Source organism: Schistocerca gregaria, chromosome 5 (assembly GCF_023897955.1).
Source record: "Schistocerca gregaria isolate iqSchGreg1 chromosome 5, iqSchGreg1.2, whole genome shotgun sequence".
NCBI classification, from domain to species: Eukaryota; Metazoa; Arthropoda; class Insecta; order Orthoptera; family Acrididae; genus Schistocerca; species Schistocerca gregaria.
In genome coordinates this window covers 520523137-520548692 of record NC_064924.1, presented here as the reverse complement: position 1 = coordinate 520548692, position 25556 = coordinate 520523137, and the positions used below count along the sequence as shown (strand labels likewise).

Below are 25556 nucleotides of genomic sequence, written 5' to 3'. Positions count from 1 at the left end.
GGTGAGCGACCTCCGCTATTTCTGTACAGCGGCGGCCAGCGGGCCCAGGAGGCTGGAGGCTCCGGCGCTGGCTCTAGGCTCCGGGCCTCCCCTGCTACACGAGCCGGCCGGCACGCGCTCTCCGCTGTTTGTAAACAGCCGCTGCCTGCGCACGCGCCTCGCTCGGCCCTCCAGCAGCGACTCACCTTCCCAAGTTTCGTACTGCACCACGCGCTTGTGGGCCAGGATCTTCTTTCTCTCTTTCACGAGGCCCCGTCTCAATTTTATTTCTTCTAATACGACGCGAGTTTTTGTCTTACAACACAGTCACTTGGGTTCAGCGAGATCACCAATCACTGCCTACTTACTTTTAATGAAGGTTACGCCATTACTTCTGTCTATATTTTTTTTACTTTATTTTATGATCTCAAATGTTGCGAAGGGAGTTGCGTAAGGAAAAAAGGAGGAGCGGTTAGAAATTACAGAAGACCCGAAGATCACGGTTTGACGTTCCATCGACCAAGAGGACACTAGAGAGAGAGAGAGAGAGAGAGAGAGAGAGAGAGAGAGAGAGAGAGAGAGAGAGAGAAGAGAGAGAGAGAGAGAAGAAAGCTCGTATTGGAGAAGCATGAAGAAGGACAACGACTGTGTGATCTTCAAAGGAACCATTCCGGCATTTTCTTTAATCTATGTAAAGAAACCACAAAAAACAGAAATCACAACTGCCGAAGACTGTGGTCTGAGTGACCAACCACCGCAAAAATACGAGCCCACCTCGCTCGGCAAATAACCAAGATTAGTCCTTACATCTAATCTACATAGAGAATCCGCAGACCAGCGTACGGTGCATGGTGGAGGGTACCCTGTACCACTTCTTGCCATTTCCACTCGCAAATAGAGCGAGGGTAAAACGACTGTCTGTACGCCTCCGTATCTTATCTTCGTGGACTGGTCCTTGCGCGCGATGTAGGTTGGCGACAGCAGAATCGTTCGGCAGTCGGCTTCAAATGCCGGTTCTCAAAATTTTCTCAATAGTGATTCTCGAGGAGAATGTCGCCTTCTCTTCAGGGATTCCCAGTTGAGTTTCCGAAGCATCTCCTAACACTCACGTGTCGTTCGAACCTACCGGTAACAAATCTAGTCCTTGGCGTCTTATCTCGATAAAGAGGTTTTTAGATACGGCACACTAGCGCCTTTGACTGAGGATTGGGGCAAGTAAAGGAAAAAATATTCTGAACTGTGGAAGGAAACGCCGTGGCACTCAACTGAAGTGCCACGAAACCTAAAATCGCAGAACACGGAGTTAGTGTCCGGAACACTGTGTCATGTCGCTCGGAGGGCTCCGTAAGTATTTATTGGGAACGTAAAAAGTAAACAGACCCAATTGCGGCGTTCGAGTACAGCGCCCTGTCGACATCGTGGTCGTCAGAGACGGAGCACTGACTGGAGAAAAAAAAAGTCTTAACAATTTTACCAAACTTGAAAATAGAAATCTGTATTAGTTTGCAACAGCTTCTATTTCAAAATGGCTTTTGGTAATACCTTACCTCAGTTAATTTCGCTTACTGATTACGCGTGTGGTCGAATATTAATGTAACAGATAGGCTGTTTAAAACAGTACTGATAAGCTTTTCTCTGTTGTAGAACTTAAATTTCAATTTTAATCTTTTTCCTATATGCATGACCACGTGTACCATAAACATTTTTCTCACATTTGCAATATAAACTGCTTATTTGCTTCTGTCTCGGGTTCTTCGGCCGACGTTCGTGTGATGATTTTGCTGACGTTTCGCCAGCACGAGTGGCTGGCATTGTCAAAGCTTCACCCTCCATTGCCGGAGGGTGAAGCTTTGACAATGCCAGCCACTCGTGCTGGCGAAACGTCAGCAAAATCATCACACGAACGTCGGCCGAAGAACCCGAGACAGAAGCAAATAAGCAGTTTGTCAACAAGTGGCCACGAAAGTCTTAACAATTTTGTATTTGCAATATAACTTACTTTTCCAGAGTATTTATTTAAATTTCAGGAATAGACTGCAGCACATAAAAAGTGAACGCTGTCATTTAAAAAATGGAATAAGAAAACAGATCAAACGTCTGTTATTGAACTCGCTAGAGACAAAAGTCTGAGAAGTGTTTTAACGTACAACACTCCTCCCTGCTAGCGTGGACCCGATACTAACGGTACCTTCAGCACTGTAACAAATAGTCTGATAAAAAATAGAATTTTTTTAAGTCTGCTCTTTCTCTCTATCGTATGTTTACGTTCGCAGCGACATAGATACAACAAAAATGTTTTGCGATTTTTACTAAGTTTTCATAACAACGCATTCATGAGAAAGATCTGTTGCCTGGAGATGTGCCGGTAGGTATCGTATGTATTTATATTATCAGACAAAGCAGAACATTTATCTAGTATTTACTTCTGTTCCGGCAAACGAATCCCTGATAAAAGCCGACTTCCTCTCCAACCACATCGTTAGTTCTCAAACTCGTAGATTTCCCTTTTGGTGTCCGTATTGACGTAAGGTTTATGCCAACAAAATTTAATGAACATGGTGCTCATAAACCAGGTGTTACTATCCAAATGAAGTAATGAAAGTAAAATTTCACATTCTGATACAGTTCCACTGGTTCATAGATAAAATAACTACTATTTTTGAAAACAAATTTTAAGTTTTATGCTTTTTCCTTTTGCAACAGAACTATCGACGGACCATTCAACTTAGGCTTCATATGTTGTAGCTTAAGTGTAATTTTTACCATCTTCGCGCGTAGTGAGTAAAAAAAAAAGGAATGACAACTTTCACGACGTTTTTGCTACGATGTAATTCAGATATACCATGTAAATGGCTCAGTGCCTCACAAGGGAGCAACAACGTAGAGGCATAACCAAGCCAACGATTTAAAATGAAGATCGATTCCACATAAGTATAGCAACAAATTGTGCGTCGCTAAATGAATGACAATGTTAGGAACAAAACTCCTAGTCTCTAATCCACAAAGGATGGCCTCTGAGGCAGCTCAGAATATTCTCCGATCTGCGAGCGGATCAGAATCGGATTCAGGAGTCTTCTTACTAAACATTTACCTGTGACTTGTACCTGGCTGACAACAATAGCAGACAAACAACCAGTCACATTGAATCCCGTATTTCACTCTCTACAGCCACAGTAAACCAAGTTGTTCCTCTGGTGATGAGGGCAGCATCGGTGATACAAAACGTCTGAAAGAATTCACTATTTCGTTCAGATGTGTTCGTGAATAGGATAAGAGAACTGAAGTGTAAGTGCATCGAGGTATTAAAGTTGGAGAAAAGCTTGCAAAATTACTCTGTGAAGGCATTACTTCATTGCAATAGCGCAGGTCACTCTACAGAGCGGAAACACACACTAGATAACAGTAATGAATTTCGTATGTCTCGTGCGGTACTAAACAAAATGCATGCGACAATTGGGATGCCATAATATAAGCTGAGTCCCAGCGTGACAAATGTGTTGTTAAAGATCTATTCTCGGAGGTATCTTTTATCACACCCCCGCGTTACGGCCTTAAAAGACCTATAAACAAGTACGTTATCAAGATGCCCCGAGGAAATTAATCGAGCTCCCGCCTCTTCATGCATGTTCACACAGCTGTAACTGAAATAGCGCGCTTTATTACAGCACAAAGAGAAATATGGAACAATACACCAAGAGTTGCTGTTCACCGTTTTCAGAGCGCGAGGCATTAATTCAAGAGATTTTCAAACATACTGCTTCTTCCAGTTGCATACACTCGCGAAGTATTAGCTCATATTTGCTTTATGACAAACATGAAGCAATGCGACAACTACCAGCAGAGCCAATACCAAACAATAAATGTAGTCTTCCTGGAATTTTTAACTGTCGGCTGCTTTCTATTCAAAAGGTATCTTCTCAGACTACATGTAATTAAATAACTCTTGACAATACAATGTCATATTTGACTAGTATAGAACTGCCAGTGAACTACACACATGATACCGAAAGACAGATGAGAATACAACTTACCACCAACTATCGATACATTAATTTACTACAGAACGCACCAAATTATGTTGGCTGTCCCTGTGAGTTTATGGAAGTGGATACTGGTTCCATACTCAAACAAAAGTAAGGAAATGACACAAGACATGAGAGTTCTTAAAAGAGTGAAAGGCTGTAAGAAAACAGACAAGATTAGAAACGAACCAATAGAGAGGAACTATAAGCATATATAAGCCCACTGACGGAGCAGAGAAAAGCGTTTGAAAGGGAATGGAAATCTGTACTTAATTAACAACGACTCATTACTGATAATAGCTGAAATAGGTAGAAGCAGCGTGGACTATTCCAAGAGAAAAAAAATAGGAGGAGGAGGAGGAGATTAGTGTTTGACGTCCCGTCGACACCGAGGTCACTATCGACCGAGCTGAACCTCGCGTTCGGGAAGGTCCAAGCTCATCCAAGTACGATGTAATGTTCGATCTGCTCTGTTGTAGCTCCTACAACACACGCATAGAATTTTGCTACAACACACCTAAAAGATTCGCAGTAGTCTCGCACAGCTTCTGTAGGATCGAAACGTGGCAAAACATCCGACAGCGAGAAATACTCCACGAGTCGAACAAAAGACATAACATGAAATAAAATGAAGGACTTCAGGGGGTTGCGTACAGCATACTAGATATCAAAACAGAAATAAAGGAAACCAACTACCTTAATAGCCTACACTTCGTTCTACACAACAAAACCCGTACAAGGATTGACTCACTGAAAGAATTTCGGATACTGAATCCGAGTCAGGGGGCAACCTTGCATTTTCCATATCAAGAAATCGATTCCATGGATAAAGTACGGGATGACTGACGGTAAAAAGACCAAGGATTAACTCCAGGATCTGTGGATTCGTAATCGGAGACTTCTCTATTTAGCCTCCGAGCCAAACACGTTGAGACCTATATACTTCGGTGCTGCAATTAAAACTGTATTTCAATTATTCTAGTCTATCAATAAACAGCGGACGCCACTTTCTATTAACTACTTTGAGGTACTAATAAAAAGGAGTATGAAATGAAATGAGCACTTGAAATAAGTAGTAGACAAAACGAAGAGAAAAGGTAGATTCGTTAGCAGAATTTTGGGGACGACATTTCATTTGATAAGAAAACGGTATACAAGATCTAGTGCGGCCTATTCTGGAGTTCTGTTCCAGTGGTTGGGGTTATTGGCAATGAGTGTGACCGAAGGTGTTAATTTCGCGAAGTGTTGTGTATTAGTGACAGTGTACCAGGTAGAGCTCCTTCCATCGCATATAGGGGTTATGACAAATATGAAAGAATACAGGCTCTTATAGAGACACAGTCAAATGCCAATAGAAAAGAAAAAGGGGGGACTAACATTGGTTCAAAGTAACGACCGCCATGTATGGGACAGGGACTTGCGAGTTATACGCGTTGGTACATCATTTCCCAACGAAACTGGTCTGTGAAACGAGTACATAGAACCTTTACATTTTTTTGATGGTGCCCGATAGGAAATGGACATAAAAGAATGACTTTTTCTCGGAACAAAACGAATGAAAACACGATGCGGACTATTTATGAGGACCACAGGCGACGGACTGGTGCTCGCCAGATGAGGTGAAGGCGGGTTCTGTTTAGTCAGCCCAGTAGCGATCAACGCAGGCGACAAGAACACTCAGAATACACGTCACGCCTGGCCTACGATAGCGTGGCCCGCAACATTGTCAGAATTTATACAGGGTAATTAGAGGGAGATAAGAGCTGTGTATTTGTATAAAACAGGCATAAACACGACAGCGGCGGAAAGGTGATAGTAACGCCGTACAGCACCCACGCGTCCCCCATGTACGAAGCGCTACTATCCACTCGACATATCCAAGAACTAGAATATGGCTGACTGTAAGTTGATACATTGACAGATATTGAAAGTGGACACCACGAAGCACCAGTCCGATATTTCCCACACACTCTGCAGATCTTCAACCCATAACGGTTATTAAATGCTTAAACTTTCATCCCCTTCGGAACTGATGCTCATGATCAGCATCAATATGGGGTGTGGTCCCCACAGGCACCTATACGCACTTGCATACATTGTGGTACGGAAGCCGAAAGCCACCGAAAACCATCTTGATGTGTCCGTATACGATTTGGTGAAAGGTCACAGGAGACCCATACCTCTGCAATTCCTGGAATTATTGGATACGGCAGCACGGCTCCTTTTCTAACTTTTTAAAGAACTTCACGGTCAGCTTGGGTGTAACACTAGTTATTCGTAAAATCCATTAATGTATTTTTGATTTTGTGACCACTATCAAAGAGTGTATCACGAAAATTGTGCTTCAGCACACGACAAAACTTTAAAAAAGATATATGACATGTATATGTGTTATCATCAAGTAAATATACTGGAAACTTAAAGTTATCATTTTTATCTTATAGAAATGACAGCAAGCCACTGTACATGTTCACCGTATTAACGGAAACTCCACAGCTCAAGTTTTACAGTCAAAGGCGTCCCCGACGCTATTCAAAAAATTTTCCATGACTGTGAACCCCTGTCACAATAACGTAATTATTTGGTAATTGTTGAACTGAGGCTGACTGTTTGCCAGTATGAGGCATTAATGGTTAACCCTGCTGTCATACTCTTCATGAGCAGGGTACCAAACGGCATATTCTGACAGGAGAATGCAAGGCCCCACAATGTACTTCAAACCACAAGGTCCTGCTCGGCTGGCCTGCCCGGTCCCCTGATTTTTCACCCGAAGAGCGGGTCTGGGATGTGATGGGAGACATACTTTCACACTAGCCTCCAACCAGCAAACTCCATGAACTGAAACAGCATGTGCTTCAGGCGTGGCAACGAAATTCCCCCAGATCACTTCCGGAAGCCTTTGTTACCATGTCAAAACCTAGGCCTCGTACTGATGATGAATGACAGCAGTTCCGAGGGCGATGGAAGTATAATAAATTAGTACGTGATACGTGATGAACATGCCCCCTAAGTTTGATAAATATCTGACTTGTTCTTCAAGGTGTAACACTTCCCATTTCCGTCAGCATATGAGCAAACCAGGTTTAAACAGAGACAATTTGGAGCACCGATATGTTTAAGTTAGCTCTTAAACAAATGGTTCAAATGGCTCTGAGCACTATAGAACTTAACATCTGAGGCCATCTGTCCCTTAGACTTAGAACTACTTCAACCTAACTAACCTAAGGACATCACACACATCCATGCCTGAAGCAGGATTCGAACCTGCGACCGTAGCAGCAGCGCGGTTCCGGACTGAAGCGCCTAGAACCGCTCGGCCACAACGGCCGGCGCTCTTAAACATTACACTTATTTAGCTACGCAGCGAAACCAACAATATCCTGATGGATTAAGATAAAACCGAAGAATACTGCTAAGTTGTTGACAAGCCCGCTCTTCTTTAATTTTACAGAATGATGGTACTGAGTTTGAGAGGAAGGGGAATGATCTTCAGAGAAGAAGTTTTCGTTCGGTGTGCGAAGCATGCATGGATGGCGCGATTCGTACAGCATTGCTCACAAAATGCGTGGACCCAAGTTCGTGTCGCAGTTTAACTCCCCACATACAAACGGTATATATATAAAAGCTGTCACTCGGCCCATTGTTAGTGAAGAAAGAACAGAATTTTGCGTCGCGTCGAAAAGGCCATCATATATTGACGCACACTCAGAACAAATGAAAAAATTTAGAACTGGTGAGTGTCTATTTATCACCACCTCCCCGCAGAATATTCCAGCAGCGATGTTGCTTCACAAGATGTGAAGCTTATCATAATACAACCTGAAGCGTTATAGTACTTGATGTTTTAAAATATCTCATTGTTGTGTAACCAAGCTCTTCCAAGTATCGCATAGTGCATTTCCATATTTCGTCATAACTAACTCACGTTCCTTTAGAGGATTGAGCGAGTATCGCATAGTGCATTTCCATATTTCGTCATAACTAACTCACGTTCCGTTAGAGGATTGAGCGAGTAAAAGAGAGTTGTGAATTTGTTCTGCAATTATTGAGCGAGCTTTGCTATCACGTGATTTAGAAATCAGAAAGTAACTTCCTGGTATAGTCGCTGGTTCTTAATGCTGTAGCAGACGATAAGCATTTACTTCTTATCTGTCTGCCACGTTCTTACCTCAGGTTAGTTTCTACCACCATTGCCTTCGTTGTCATCACATCAATCTTCTTCACACTGTATTCTTTGCGCTTGAAGTACTCTGCATTTTCTTCGTTTCATTATCAGATGTCAAGAGAAATGCAAAGGGAACAGAGATTTCTGCGACGGCGAAACCCAATATTCACTGCTGGTTCTCTGACGGTATTCATTTTCGACATCGCAAATATAAAAAAAATGTTGAATATTGCCGTTGTTTTAAGCGATCCATGAGATAATTCGCTTTACCGCCGTGCTGACAAATATTTTCACATCTTCAGAGAGAAGCGTGCTATCAAACCTGTCGAAATTCGCGCAGCAATATTTTTAGTCTTCAAAGGAGTCTGCAAGTAGGTAATGCCATATTTAAAGGATTTTCTTCTTTACTTTGTTAATTTCATATTACAATATATGATTAGATTCTTTAATCTTACGAGAGTGTCTTAACACAATTCTGTAAATTTCTGATGTTTAATTACATTATGAAAAATGTGTTCCCCTTCCAACTTCTATTAAAATTCCACGTTATCGTCAATACTTTAATTGTGCTGCTATATATAAGAAATTCATGAATAGCCACTCCTTTTTTCACCATTACAATTATAAAACAGTGTATATACACCACGTAATGTAGTGGTCAGCTGTATAGAATACTAACAATGACGGATAATGTGAAAGGTTGCTTCAGTTAACTTTTGGGAAACGATTTTTCGTAGTATATCAAATTTTCGACTGCAGCAGGACCTTTGTTGATCGTACTAAAATTTTTCAATAGTTTGAAAACACTAACGAAAAAAAGTCGCAACACCAAAAAACAATTAATGTAGAGTAATGAAATTTCGAGAATACATTTACTAAATAACAAATTTAAGTGATTAACATTGCAAGATCACGGGTTAGTGTAAGCGCAAGATAAGCCATTGCAAATGTGAAATGCTGGTGCATTAATAACCGGTGTAACCATCAGAATGTTTAAGGCAAGCCTGCATGCCTTGTGTTGTCAGATGCTGGATGTTAGTCTGTGGAACGAAGTTCCATGCCTGTTGCACTTGTTCGTTCAGTAAACGTACGGTTAACGCTGATTGTGGATAACGCTGGAGTTGTCTGATGATGTCCCATATGTGTTCGGTTGGAGACAGATCTGTTGATCAAGCAGGCCAAGTCAACGTGTCGACACTTTGCAGAGCATGTTGGGTTACAAAAAGAATTGTTCAAATGGCTCTGAGCACTATGGGACTCAACTGCTGTGGTCATTAGTCCCCTAGAACTTAGAACTACTTAAACCTAACTAACCTAAGGACATCACACACATCCATGCCCGAGGCAGGATTCGAACCTGCGACCGTAGCAGTCGCACGGTTCCGGACTGCGCGCCTAGAACCGCGAGACCACCGCGGCCGGCTGTTGGGTTACAGCTGCAGTATGTGAGCTAGCGTTATTCTGTTTGAAATACCTCCTGGAATGCTGTTCACGAATGGCAGCACAACAGGTCGAATCACCAGCGTTAAGTACAAATTTGCAGTCACGGTGCGTGGGTTACCCACTAGAGTGCTACTGCTATCAAACGAAATCGCAGCCGACGCCGTAACGAAATCGCAGCCGACGCCGTAACTCCAGGTGGTGGTACAGGGTGTCTAGCACATAGCTTTCTAACCTACACACGGCCGTCAGCGCCGAGATAAAACCAGCGTTCTTCGTAACAGGCCTTATAACGATATGTTTACGTAATGTGTATACATAAACATACAGTTATAAATGTCCCCGTTCGTAGTCACTAATTATAACAATATGTTTCTTTTATGCTGCAACATATAGCTATAACCAACGGTGAAAATATATTTGCGAACGCCGACCGTGTACGGCTGTTTCCTGTTGGATCGTCTGATCAGTCGGAAGTTGCATTGCAGAGGAGAGTAAATGCCTATTCAAAATATAATTATTTTTGGATAGCTCAACATGAATTTCCTAAGGGACCGTAGTTTATCATGCATTTACCAGTAGAATGTGGCGCGGAGAAAATATTTCGCCGCATACAACTTCCGTCCGATTTCGACGAAAGAATTCGTGACTGTGAACTCTCTATTTGGCAGAAACATAAAGAAAATTAAATAACTTCATGAAGGAGTGAGACATAGATTCTACACTAAATAAATAGTCCATACACCAATTCCATTTAAATCTGAATTTATGGCAATTAATAGAAGAACTTACACTGCAATGAAAGATTTAACATGGATGCCGTTTTGACTGGCACTTCTCTTCTGGTAATGACAATAATTCCTTTAACGTTTTCACACACACGTCGCACAATAAATTTACTGCTATGCAGTATTGCACTTTTACTTTACACTAAAATATTATTATTTTAACGATAATTATACGGCGGCAAGACATGCGCGTCCGACACAAGTCACAAGAGACAAGAGAAGAATGAGTAACTGTTCATCGAGAATATCTCGTACATAAAAAAAAAAGAAATGTGTAAAAGTGTTCTTCTTCTGTCCGTTTTTCGCGCCGCGGTTTTCAAAGTCCGTAACTCACTGCATCTCTGACGGCGCTTCGACAATAAATAAGTTACGTCAGAGGTCGTTCACCTTTTACATTCTCGCAACATTATTTGCTAACTGTAGCTGTTGCCGAGCGACTGCTCGATTAGTGAATGATTTAAAATAATAAGGCAATCACATAATGTTACACACAGCCGTCAGCACCGAGATAAAACCAGCGTTCTTCATAACAGGCCTCCATGCTGCCCTCCAATGAGCTCTCGCTTGACACCACTAAAGTCGCAAATGGAGCTGCTTTGGGATCAATGGAATGCACGCTGCAAGGCATCTGGCTCGGAGCTGTCCTTGATGTAACCGATTTCTAACAGTTCGTTGTGTCACTGTGGTGCCAACTGCTGCTCAAATTGCTGCTGCAGAGGCAGTAAGGCAATACAATGCGCCAGAGCCACACGCCGAACACGATGGTCTTCCCTCTCGTTAGCGCCAGGCGGCAGTCCGGATTCTGGTCTACTTGCGACCGTACATTTTCGTGACCACCACTGCCAGTAACCATGTACAATGGCTATCTATATTCCCGCCAAGAGTTTCTAAAATATCGCAGAAGGAATATCCAGCTTCTCGTAGCCTTATTACACGACCTCGTTCAAAGTCAGTGAACTAGTGCCACTTTAATGCGACTGGCGCGAAATTTAAACAGGAGTCATTTTCCAAATGTAGGATCGCGTAGGGCGCTGATGACCTCGATGTTGAGCGCCCATAACCCCCAACACACCACTAGGATCGCGTACACCAACTTCCGTTTTTGCCGCACAACTCCTTGGTATTGCGATTTTTCTTCCGTCATTGTATATAACTACGTCCTGATCTATCGGCAGCAAAGAATCAGAAGCGGAGGAGGACTGCAGTACATCGCCGTGAATGTTGGTTGGTTGTTTGGGGAAGGAGACCACCGTGAATGTAATGGATAAAACACGGATAGTACATTAGTTGTCGTACGCCAAGTGGACAAATCCTTTAGTTAGCTGCTGACCACATTTCTGCAACGGATTGTTTTGTTCACTGGTATAGACGTGCGTCCGTTTTAATTTTTAGCGATGGTATTAATTTATCTGGCATCCGCCGAGTATTACTAAATAATTTAATGGTCTATGTTTGCCTCCAGTTATTGTATTGTATGTCTAATAGTTTACAAAAATCAAATGGCACTGAGCACTATGGGACTTAACTTCTGAGGTCATCAGTCCCCTAGAACGTAGAACTACTTAAACCTAACTAACCTAAGGACATCAAAAACATCCATGCCCGAGGCAGGATTCTAACCTACGGATGTAGCGGTCGCGCGGTTCCAGACTGTAGCGCCTACAACCGCTCGGCCACTCCATCCGGCTAATAGTTCACACATATTTTCTTCCAAGCCTATTTACAATAACTTCAACATAGTTTATTCTGCACAGTAAAAGAATACTCCAACGAGTAATTTGAGAATTCAGTGTTCCTCATTTGTCAATCAAATACTCCATTAAGAACATTCTGATACACATAATTCAATTATCATACTAGAGAAATAAAACACGGAGCAAACGGATTAAAATGTATCATAGAGACATTCATTATTTCAGCCGTGGTATATGGTCGTGTCGTAACGGAATGATTAGACCTGCAATGTTGGAAACACCGCACAGAACAGCAAGTATGTTCGCGCATGAATATGGATAAGAGTCCACGCCTGCCTTCCTGAATTTCAGCCTCAGGGCAGCCAACGCTCGATGGCCGCGGGCAATTGCATGTCGATGGATGCTTTGAAAGTCGAGCAGTATCCCTCCTACCCTCCAGCGGACACGCACGCTACCGGAGCGCCGGCAGTTCACAGCAAGCTATTATCATTGGCCGTACTTCCTCGGCTCATCGTGTACTATCTTCCTAAGCCTACTTCTCGATCTGTTGTTTATACATTAGGCTCATAGACTTGTAACAAATCCAATTAATCATGGAACGCATGTAGACATTAAGTGATCTAAAAAACCTAACTAATACGCAGAGGGGAGAAATCAAAGTACTAAAGACTGTTAATACTATTCACACACAGTGCATAGCAGTCCGGAAGGAGAAAATTATTTTTTACATTACGCCAGTCACTACAGGACTATTTATCATCTACGTCTGAAACATGTTACGGTCTCCCTCGCTTCCTTGAACCGTAATAACTATCTTCTAGTGTTCTTGTTGAGGTCTTCAGTTTTTCACGTTAGTCTGTCCTCTGCATTCCTATATCCATTCCATTCCAGCTTCCTTACGGTGGTCAAGCCTTGGTCTCACTCTACAATTTTTACGCCTCTCCCCCTCCCCCCCCCCCCCCCTAATTGCCACCATTACCAAACCGACGATTCATTGATGCCTCAGGATGCGTCTAATTTTCAGTGTTCTTCTGTAGCACCACATTACGAAAGCTTCTTGGCTTAACTGTTGACCGTGCACCTTTCACTTGAGTACAAAGCTTCATTCCCGACAAATAACTCCAGAGGTGAATTACTAATATTTAAACCCATATTCTACCTTAGTGACACCACGTCGTCTTTTCAGACGAATCCCTGGTGGAGCATACAGCATCACGATGGACGTGTCCGTGAGTGGAGGATCCGAGGGGAAGGGACGCTACTAGGTTCTATATATCATCGTCACACGCGCCCGGGACCTATCCAGATGTTGTGAGTGCCGTTAGGCACACAACGCTATCACCCCTGTTTCGCATAGTCGGTAAACTACATTAATTAGCCACTCGGCGGGTGAAACGGTGCACAGTCGCCGTTTGCGGCTACCTGTATAACAGTTTCCAGGGGCAACAAAAAAATTATTTTCGATATTTTACACAGATATCGACTGAAATCAAAAACTTAGAATCGCATGCTAATATCCTCAGAAAGAACTATGATATTATGTTAAAGGTTTACACAGAAAATCAACTAATACAGCAGAACCAGTGTGCATGCCTCGAGGCACCGAAATTCACAATGCGGAAATGTTTCACACCTTTACGAAACTTTTCCTCGTTGACACCCCCCATCCCACACACTCACAAAATGACGAAAGAAATAAAGTTTATCGCTTACTACATTTTCGCCTTTGACCCACTAAAACCCCAGAAGTAGGCATGACGTGTTAATTATTACTTCTTTACTGCTACGTGGTGACAATTGTTGAACTATGTGAAATAAAAGCGTCATAACTTTTGAACGGTTTGCGTTATGACGTTCACACTGCGCTGTTGGCTGCTTACGGTTTGGTTTAGCGATGAAGCCCAGTTTCATTTGGATGGGTTCGTCAATAAGCAACATTGGCGCATCTGGGGGACTGAGAAACAGTATTTCGCGATCGAGAACTCTTTCACCCTCAAAGGGCGACTGTGTGGTGTGCAGTGTCCAGTCACGGCATAATTGGTGGGATATTCCTTTGTGGCACGGTGACTAGCGGACGGCACGTGAAGGTTTTGGAAGATGTCTTCATCCCCCTTATCCAAAGTGACCCTGATTTCGACGAGATGTGGAAGATAAGGTGTACAGCAAAAATCCCAAAACCAATGCTGAGCTGAAAGCAGTCACTCAGGAGGTCATCGACAGCATCGATGTTCCGACACTTCACCTGGTCGTGCAGAATTTCGCTATTCGTCTGCGTCACATCATCGTCATAATCTAAATCCGAATATCTGTAGTGTCGTTTACATGTTGAATTAAGTGTGTGCATGCCGTAGTTTCTAACCAATTCCTTTAAATGTTTTCGCAGCGCATTTTGCAGAAAATATCCACACAGACCACTGAGTGTACCTGCAGCATTATGTCATTGCACCACACAAAGTTAATGTCTTATGACGTTTTATGCATGGGACTTGGATTCTTTAAAAATCGGGGTTAGGGGTTTACTGGTTTCGACAGAAGCCGTCACATGTATGACCCGTTAAAAGCTGCTCTGCCCCATCTTCGAGGTCCCCGTTGCATTATCTTTCAACGCCGTGTCGCAAGACTATATGTTGCCCGTGCTGCCCTGACCTACCTCCATACAAAGGGTGTTTCCCTGGCCTGCACGTTTTCCTGGTTTCTCAACCGGACATCCGGTGACAGGTCTTCGGAAGACTGGCCGACCAGTAGGACTGATGAACTGTGATGGAGCCAAAGCATCCTGGAATGATGTATTCGTACCTGCCGCTCGAAGTCAGTTCGACTCTACGCCCAGGTGGATTGTTGCTACCTGAGGGGGCGACTGTGCGTACCAAATTTCGCACCCCGTGTAGAGTCAAATCGCGAACAAATCTAACCACGTATTCTTGCTACTGTGCTGCGTCCGCGCAGTATCTAACATTTCGTCGTGCTGCAAGTGCGCCGGCTGGCAGTGACCACCCGGCAGGGAGCGCGTCGCGTCCCGAGCCGTCCCGGTGCCCGGCTGCGGGTCCGGGCTGTGTCGCCTCCAGGCTGCGCACGGCGCCTGTTTGTTTGTAGGCTCGCGTTACCCGAAGCGTGTGGCGGCGCTCACGTGGCCGCCTCACGTGCGGACCGGGCTGGCTGGATGGCGGGCCGCCGCCTACTCGCACATTCACGGGAAGACGAACGCGCGTAAACAAGCCAATAAGGCCGTCCGCCAACTCGTGTCATCTCGAGTACCTCCGCCAGCAACTAGGTACATCATTGTGAAATGCAAACTCTCACGACCGCAACTGCCACACTTAATTAAAACTCTCCGGACTATTATAACGTGCTCGAATGAATTTATTTGAAAACTCCAACGTTCCGTCACCACCTGTGCTCGAGGGAAAAAATGGCCCAAATGGCTCTGAGCACTATGGGACTTAACATCTACGGTCATCAGTCACCTACAGCTTAAACCTAACTAACCTAAGGACATCACACAACACCCAGTCATCACGAGGCAGAGAAATGTGCTCGAGGAGGGTTGTAGCTTCTACGAATGTCCGATTCGCACTCAGTACCGTTTCGAGTAGGTGTCCAGATGGGATCCTTTCGGGGGCACGTGCGCAGAACGCCGCAAAAACTGACCGAGAAAAAAGGGTGACTAAGAACTGACCGGGAGAGATACTTGAGGTCTCCTAGAGCGTATTAACTTTAAGGTCGCCGATGAGCTCCCTAGTCCAGAATCGGGAGCTTCCGTCGGTGATCATTTGTTTTCGGCTCAGCCAGTGTCATCCATCTGACAGCACGGCGTGATGTAGCCATTGTTGTAGCTGCGTTACTGTGTTGTACTTCTCTATTTACTTTCCACGCAATTAGTGTACGTAATTATTGTCCTTATTAAGTATGTCAATATATAAGACGATTTCAGTTCCGACTGTGAACAACATTTAAGTATTTTTTCCTCTACGTGTGACTCGTGCTTCTGCAGAACCACGAATCACAGCGAAGGTGGGTGGTCTGCTCGAGGTAGCAGCGTCCTATCCCTGCTCCTCCGTCGTGTGGGGGCCGGGCTTGTCTCCTCCGCCCCCAGCAACCCGATCTGCCAACCGCCACATTACTGTACCCATCGAGTTCCTATCTTCTGCCTACGAGAAAAAGCCTTTCCCCTCGGCCCGCTGTAAAAGCACGCACTTTTTTTTTCCACTCGTACGTCGAAAGTGCCCTTGCGTCCAAACAGCATCACGAAGAAACGACTACTAGCAACCAGACTTGTCTATCCCCAACATTGTTCAAGATCCAATAATGCGCTTGGTTCTCACAGCTCTCGGATACTCAGCTCGCTCGTGTTCAACAATGGAGTTCCTGCTGCTACTTTGTTACAGTGTTGTAGGCTCTTGAAAGTCAGCGAGCGGATGCTGAATCTTCTTTCCCATTTTTGCCGACTGACGAGCGAGACAGAGGTAGAGTGATTCAGAGTATTGCATTTAATAACACGTGAAATGAAAACAGACGTCACGTGTCTCTCATAATTTAGTCTAACTTTAATTTCTTGTCAGAAATCGACTTCAATCAATGTTCTGTATCTTATCTTGAAAAATTTTATGCTCATTATCGTGCCAAATACAATTGACTTACTGAACAGCGATCTATTGCTGCTTTCAAGTTTCAGGTGAAAAACCTAATGAACACCGACCCGGCTCCCCATTTGGATATCTTGAAGTTTTTTCTTCAATGTACGAGTTAAAAGATGTTTATCCAAACACTGAAATGCTGTTGAGGATATCTATGACAATGATAGCAACTGCATTCCGAAACATGGTGTAAACGCCGTCTCGGGATGGTTGAGCAGGGGTGAAAGCAGCTGGCTCGTCAACAGAATACGACACAGCTCCTAAGCTGATTTCAGTGACGTAATCAATGATTGTGCGAAGGTCGTTACGAGAAAATGCAAAGTAAAATCATAACGACAACACAATTCTTGGAAAGGGATATTTCCTGCTCTCTTAAATACAGCCCCTTTCATTTCTAATTAATAATTTATGCGGCATGAAAATTTATGAGGATCTAATGAATTTTCTGTTCTGTATTAAATATCATACTAAAACCAGTGTACAGTAGCTCTCATAAACTATAAGATATAAATATTGCTTACTTTCAATTTTATTGATGATTTTTATAATTTGTAATTTTCAAAACATGCAATTTGCTAAAATAAGTTTTACGGGGAGGAGGGGTCGCAGCTTTGGCAAATCTGACAGAGGTGCCAATCACTTCGGTACGGCTCTGTTCAGACCTGGCTCACTACTGACATTAAAATTACCTGCTACCGCACGGAAAAGTGACTTCAACGTGACGCCACATGTTTTCGAAACTCGACGGCAATTGGCCGCTGTCAGTTGGTGTAGTCCGCTACAGCTGTCGTCCTAGAGCTGTAAACATCTATTTCAGCGCCGGAATCCAGTTACATTCACTTTCGTACACTCCATCCGGTTGTATCTAATAATCTCTATCATCCCTCTCAATATCCTATCGTATCGTAGTATCTGCTCTTGGCAACCAGGACCCGTGTCTTATCATATCTATTATGTTGGCATCCTAGCTGAAAGGCGCGTTCCGCAACAGCTGAGCAATGTATTGCTCGCCGGCCGCGGTGGTCTCGCGGTTCTAGGCGCGCAGTCCGGAACCGTGCGACTGCTACGGTCGCAGGTTCGAATCCTGCCTCGGGCATGGATGTGTGTGATGTCCTTAGGTTGGTTAGGTTTAAGTAGTTCTAAGTTCTAGGGGACTGATGACCACAGCAGTTGAGTCCCATAGTGCTCAGAGCCATTTGAACCATTTTTTTTGTATTGCTCCCCTACTACAGTTGCTAGTATGTCGTCGTCCCCCCCCCCCCCCCCGACCTTTGTGTAGTACTCATGTTCACGTCTCCATAACTAGACGGTATTCTGTAATTCCTACTTTTTCCAGGGCTTGCTGTAGTTGTGCAACAGCCCTCCACCGTGGGGCCGTTGCAATAGCAACCGACAACGGCTAACTGATCAAAAATGGTTCAAATGGCTCTGAGCACTATGGGACTTAACATCTTAGGTCATAAGTCCCCTAGAACTTAGAACCACTTAAACCTAACTAACCTAAGGACATCACACACATCCATGCCCGAGGCAGTATTCGAACCTGCGACCGTAGCAGTCCCGCGGTTCCGGACTGAAGTGCCTAGAACCGCACGGCCAACGCGGCCGGCAACGGCCAACTGCGTTCTAGTTTTAAAATCGCGATGTAACACCTCTCCGCGGTAGCACGCGCAAATTAACTTCTACTGTAATCACTACCGAGCGACTGTGTCATTCAGACATCCGCAGAACCTTCAAACCACCTCCCCCTGAAGATGTCATCCGGAGATAGGGACGAAATGTTGGGTTTCTATAAGAAACTCACTCAGTCAAGGCATAATAGCCAGGTAATTTTTTAATAAGTGTGAAAGTACCTTATCCTACACAGGGATAATTACCATTTCCAATATATAACGAAACTTTTCTTCTTTGAAATATCTGTCTTGTGTTGCGGCATAGGCGTGCGACCGGCCACAGCTGCCAGCCACATGTGGAATTTTGCAGTTGGGCGCTGGTACAGTGCTCTGCAACGTGATGATCTGCCGTAACCGCGCGCCGGTCTGTTTCATGCTGAAACATAAAGGCAATGTTCAGCAGCCGGCTATATGATGGGAACCATGCTCCCGTCACAACACACCCGGCCAGGGGAAGCTGGTATGTTCATGCCATCGGCCCCGGGTTTCCGTACGACGCCGTCTCCGCGCTAGTGGTCACTTCGATATGCAGCCAAAGCAGCTAGAACTTCATCGAGCAGAACCGTTGATTGGTCGAAGCTGCTGACCTACGATCCATCAATCAGCCCTAACGGTTGATCCGTGCTTCGAACTGGTACCGCAGAGGCGAGGACTCTCATTTCGTCCGATTGGCTGACACTCCGGCCAGTCTTCATGGGCCCTGGATTCGACGCGGGGTGTCTGTAGTCCCACGCCAGTTGCCTGGTCATCAAGGCCGCCGTCGCTGCCAGTTGCGGTCAGCCTGTCTCAGCATTCCGCTGCCGCTAACCACGAGCAACATCTGGGCGGCAATCGTCTAATGATAGGAAATGTTTTCTCAACTCGGCATTCGCCGCGGTACTGGAAGTTCGCATCTGCACAGCCTCCTACACACATCATTCTGCAGGAGTTGTGACCACGCTGCAACACATACAAGTATCAACATGACGCTCACCAATTTACCCTCTTCTGCGCTGCTTCCTCGAGCTGCTGGCAGCTTCGTCCATTTTAATATCTTCCAGCATACCGAGCCCCTTTCTTCCCCTTCCTCCAATTCCTGAAATTTTGTCCTCCGATCACCCTTCATTGCACGAAATTTCCTTGTAACACATGTCCCAGCCAAGATGTTCCCACATTCTTATAATTTCCACCAGCTTTCTTCTCTCTCCTACTCGTACATTCCTCATTCTGTCTATTTAATTATTTTTCCCCCGACGTAAATATCTGATTATGTATGTCACAGTAGCTGAAGCATACAACAATACTATGCACTATTTCCGTCTGTTTCTGACTGGAGAACCCTCCCCCACGCCCAGTGCCACTCGATCGCTATTTAGCGACGACTGCTAGCGAGAACATAGCCACTCGAATGCATCAATGTAAAGCAGTTATTTCATCGGTGCTTCGCCAACGGATACGCGGAATGGCTGCGAACATGTTTATGACGAAGTATTGTCATTATGCTTGATAATCTCGTGTTAAATCCTGAACCTTTGCATAGAGATTCTAGTTAGCCCGTTATATGTTAATACTCGATTAACTCACTTCATATATAATTTCTACTGAGCTATCCAAGCATTACTCTCTACCCGCCTTCACAATTTCATTCTGCTAGAACCTCTCTCATTGTTTCCAAACTTCTGAGAAGCTTGGCTTCATAGCTTGCTAGACTAGTAATCCTACAACGAAAGGTGCTGGCAGAGAAATGACCTCGTCACGGTCTTTGAGTGCTTCCTTTATGGCGTTCTCATTCCGGAAGGACCGAAAACCCGTGAAACGTGAATTGTACTGCTTATGCGTACACCCACGTGGCAGTAAACATGCGACAGAAGTGGAAGAGAGCTGCGACTACTCTCTCAGCTACAGATAATGCTTTCTTATTTGACGATACTATCCCTACTCACACATCAGTCAAAAAGTCGATACCTGAGTCAGATAGTTATAAAAAGTACCTAGATGACCACTGAATACGAATTGCCACTTTCACTGGGGCTCATAAATTTTGAAAGAGCTTCAACAAGTTCTATGCAAATACCTCTTGAGAAACACATTATTGATTCAATCTATGTTTGTATACTGAAGAATGTACATACCAATCATTTTCCATACTTCTTCCGGATTGTGACAAACTGAGAATTGGCAACTGAATACGGTAACGACTTCCCACAGCACAAAAACTATTGCCAGAAACCCTAAATCAAGTCCCCAAAAATGGGAAAATGAAGGACGAATATGTGTTAACGGAACAATCGCTAACCACGTTCGTTTCACTGAAGATACAGTACTGTTTCCCCCGGAGCCATTACATTTAGACAACGAACAGAAGAATTTAATAGGTTAAATTTGAAAGTACTCTCCAGAATCAAGCATAATGTGAAAACCAAGCCATAAACATACATCTGAAACATATAGAACCATTTAAAGAATTTTGAGTTTAGGGCAGTTGAAAACAACGATTCGGTGGTCAGCTGAAGCAACAAAAATGGTGTGGTGAACCTTTACTACAGTAGAAAGGGATTTTAAATCTACGGATCCACTGTATCTGAAATGGTGTGTATTACCGTTTCCGATTTGCATGAGTGAGACACTGACTTTTGCTCAGCAGGCAATAGAAAGATTCTTGTTGGAAACTACTAGTAGAGACAGAAAAAAAAACAAATGGATCAGCATACAGACCAGAGAGGAATGCGCGATTAAAATAAATTCATGACCGGCATTTCATTCCGGACAGTGGTGTGGCAAGGCATAACCGCCAGCCAATCGCTGATCTTCCTCATCTGCTGTGTCAAAGTGAGGTGGACAGCATACGTAATAGCCAGGCAAAGGGATAGTAGAACATTATTTGTTGGGTTGCTAAGAGTGGAAGGTGGTCAGATAACATCAGAAAAATGCATCAACAACATGGATGGTTTTATTTGGAGAATTTAATGCGAAGAAAACTCTAGAGGTGGTTTTTATCCACCAGCAGAAGGCAAATAACTAATGATTTGTGTTGATGATGGTGGAGAAAGTGCGTCATAACTTGTAATCAATTTCCGTAGGTAACAGAGATATAGTCGTTAGAATGTAACCCAAAGAGATACTCACGGAGGGTGTTAAGCGAAAACAAATGATAAAATCCAAAGTTGATTTTCATGAATTCCACGGCCGATTTCAACATCCTTTCGAATCTTCTGACAACACGATTTGTAGCTCTTCTGAGACAGTTCTGGCGCTCTTTTGTGGGGGTAGCACTTTGCGTAATCCGAACGATCAATATGTTTTCTTTGTTTACTTTTTCTTTGTAAACTTCGCCAATCAGCCATCGCCACACGCAAAAATCTGAAGGAGTAAAGTCCGAGGAACTTGGCGGAAAACAAACAGTACGGTACGATTTCTGACGATCCATCCACGTGGCCGAGAGGTTCTAGGTGCTACAGTCTGGAACCGCGCGACCGCTACGGTCGCAGGTTCGAATCCTGCCTCGGGCATGGATGTGTGTGATATCCTTAGATTAGTTAGGTTTAAGTAGTTCTGAGTTCTACGGGACTGATGACGTCAGCAGTTAAGTCCCATAGTGCTCAGAGCCATTTGAACCGTTTTTGATCCAACTTCCTGGGAATTTTAGATTTATGTGATGCGTCAACTGCGACTAGAATGTGGGAGGGCACCGTCTTACTGAAAGAACATACCAATTCTTATAGGCACCATTTATTGAATGTTGTTTTCAAGAAAGTCTAGTAATGGGTCCCTGCAAGAGGATGCGATAACGCAACACAGGCATCTGTGTTTTCGTCGCACCAATGACAATTGATAAATAACTCCGTAACAGACGGATTGACCAGTACACGAAGTGAAAACGTTTCCCTGTAATCGTCTGTATCTCCGCAACCATTAAAAATTACGTACGTACTATGTAGAATGATTTATTCGAATTAGTCTGTAAGACAACCTCCTAAAATATTTACTAACCGTCCTGAAACACAACGTGCACATCCCTAGTGGGCATCATTCGCTGAACGTAAGGCACAGCAATGCTGCCTTCCTCCGTTATCTGAAGTATCAGTAGAGGCCTCTATATCACGGCGATTTTTTTCTCTCCAGATACTGAATTTCTTTCGATTTCTGCACAGCAATTTCTAATTAGAGTGCTTAAATGTTTAAAGTTTAATGACTTGCTCGTATATCGTAACGCGCAGCGCTTTAGCTTCCGAGTCGGGGAGGGGTGGCAGATCTGGAACGAATCCAAGAGGCGGATCAAGACCGTGGGCTGGTACACACAAACAGTTAAAATACGATCTCACGCACAAGAAAGTATCCATGATTCACAGACGGCTTCCCTCCCTTAAGTTGCCTTGACGGTTGTGACATGAGGAAGGTCATCCAGCCACAAAGTCAGATAATAGAACAAAATTTGCCAAATTCTGAAAAAGCCGACGCCGTGCTAGAGGAGAGGAGCGCTAGGGATAAGAAAACTTATTGCCGCTCATGACGGTGTAATGTCCGATTAAACGACAGGAAAACAACGTGTAGTGAGAAGCACAGGGACTAGTCTGATACCGGCTTTTGGGGCCACTATCGCGCAGAGGTGGGGTTGAGGTGGCGAAAGTTTTGAGGGCTAGGGATTGGGAGGAGGTCGCAGCAGAGCGGCAGACGCTGCCCGGCGCCTGCCACGGCACGCCCCTCCCGTCGCGAGCAGGACGGCCAACAGCCAGCAACAGCAGCACCACGTGCCGCTATTGACTTCACATCAGCGGCACGCCCTCTCGCCTCGCCGCCTGGTTAACCGTGTCAGCCACGAGGGATGAAGCCGCCTGCTTGGGCCCCGGCAACTCACGGACCAGCTGTGCTCACGTGGACAGACGCAGTGCCCGATTGAACAAGTAAGAAAATGTATGAGCGGCAGTGAATAATGTGACACACACACACATAAACACACACAACGCTGCGACCACAGCGCTCAGCATTCGACTCTTTCACAACACGGAGGGCGCAGCTTCCCAGGAGAATGAATGAATTAACTAGAAATGTTCCTGCAAAGGAAACGTTTCCAGAAAATCTGTTCGAATTTTATTTTTAGTTTTATTTTCTTTTTTTCCAGTCGCATATGCATCAGTTTACTGCTTGCTCCTCCGCCTTCTGCACACACCTGCAGTTTACGTTTCAACCGAGTGTCACGCCTATGCCGTTGCCTGTCCATATGTGGCCAGCCTGTTGTGTTGAATCGATACTCGTGGTAAACAAAGCGACAGCGTAAAAAAGTGCGAGGTTGTTACACGTCATACACCTTCCAAAATGAGCTGGGGTCAGAACGTATTGCCCAGTGCATGACATCGAGGGTGCAGGACAGAGGATGGGGGAGGTATGAAAGTGCCAGACAGTGAACAAATACTAGTACATCTGCTTTTCTAAACGTAGCTTTGCAGTGGTTTATTAGGTTGTGGGGAGAGACGTACAACCAAACTGGACTGGTAAGCCAGCCCTGATCAAGAGAAGTAGTGCTTGTACGGAAAAATGAAAAAGCAGCTCCTAGTTTAAAGTAAGAGACTAATATAGAGCAGAGATAAGCGAACGAGCACTCTTGTGCTCAGATAGGTTGCTCTGTTTAACTGTGTCTGTACTGATATTTTATCCTTGATTTGATCTAGTTACTCTGCTGTATTTTGTCTAACTTATAGTTAGTCTTTATGAACCCCATCATGTCAGGGCTGTTTATTCAATTCTTGTTTGTGAATACAACTTGGTTTTACAATTTATTGTATTATTTAATAGATTTTGACCTCATCTGTATTTATTTCAAGCAAGGGCGCTGATGAACCCGTTGTTAGCGCCCCAGACCACTATAATAATAATAATAATAATAATAATAATAATAATAGCTTGCTCTGATACTTATGTCCGCTTAAATTTGTCCTTCTCGTATCCAGCTGTAACACAATACAAATTTCAGTGTTTGCGAGAACAGGGGCAGCATCCACATTTCCACTTTAGATTCATACACACTCAACAGGCATTATTCCGTCCAAGCTGTGACTGGATGTTAATTTACAGCCGTACATTATCTCTTACAAAGGAGTTACAGATTCGGGATTATCAACAGTGCAGTTATTAACGGTACAAGAGTTAAGTTCTTGATACAGCAGGGAGCTACGCAACTGTGCATAGCAAAGAAATAACGATCAGTTAAATTACAACATGTAGGAAAATCCCAGCCTTGAGAATATGCATACATACATATGCATACGTAGATATCTTCATCATATTCGCCAACCTTAACGTAACACAGCGTTCGCATTTTCAGTTCTTCAGTAGCAGCGTGCACAAATACTGTTTAATACAGACCATTAAGTGTAATTTTATGCGCATGAACATATGTAACAAGGAGGAATATCCATTTAGTCCGCACAGTGTATTTCGCATATCGTCAAATGAGAAATATTATTTGAATGTCGTAAAACGCTGTTCTTTAAATGTTGCATAAGGTCGAAAGTTTAATATCAAACATGTTGACTAGTTTTTACGCATTTAGTCATTAGTAAGCACAATGTTAAGTATGTGTTGCTGTTACGAATGCAAATTAAAATATCAAAGGAGGAAAAGAAAAAATCTTACGATCAAACTTTACGCCGTACTCAAGTCACAAGCCAACGTATTTTGATAAGAAGATCATGATCCGGGCGTATGACCACTCTCTCCATAGATATACCTATTCAGTGGCGAAGAACAAGGAAATACCTGCAGCATTCGTTAAATTCAGCAGATTCCCCTGAAAGTATACGTACAATCATTGTGCAAAATTATGCGTTAAACCATATAGGAGGACTTAGCATATGCTGTATGAAAAGTACTGGAAATACAGAGTTATTTTCGTGCCCTAACGGTAGGACTGTATTTAGAATTTCTGCATTCTGAGAAGCAACCTTCGTTTGTCTCCATTTGGTAGTTTCGCTCAAAGATCTCACAGTAAGTTACAACCGTGGCTGCGCTGCGGCTGTGGTAAACTAAGTGCACGTCGCGTTGCATCTTCTGAACGGCGAAACTTACAAGTCACTGTAACACATTTAAAGCAGCAAACTACTTGCATGGACGCCGAAATTCCTCGCTTTGGCGTAACCAGAAATAGCAAGTAACGGTCCAAATCGCGATTTATTTTCGTTCTCCAGT

At 43.9% G+C, this 25556-nt stretch overlaps 1 protein-coding gene across 4 annotated transcripts in view; it reads right to left on the bottom strand.

The window, feature by feature from the left end:
• The window catches only part of LOC126272766 (myocyte-specific enhancer factor 2), an 841022-nt gene that overhangs the window by 583577 nt on the left and 231889 nt on the right, over positions 1 to 25556 (bottom strand). The window lies entirely within an intron of this gene.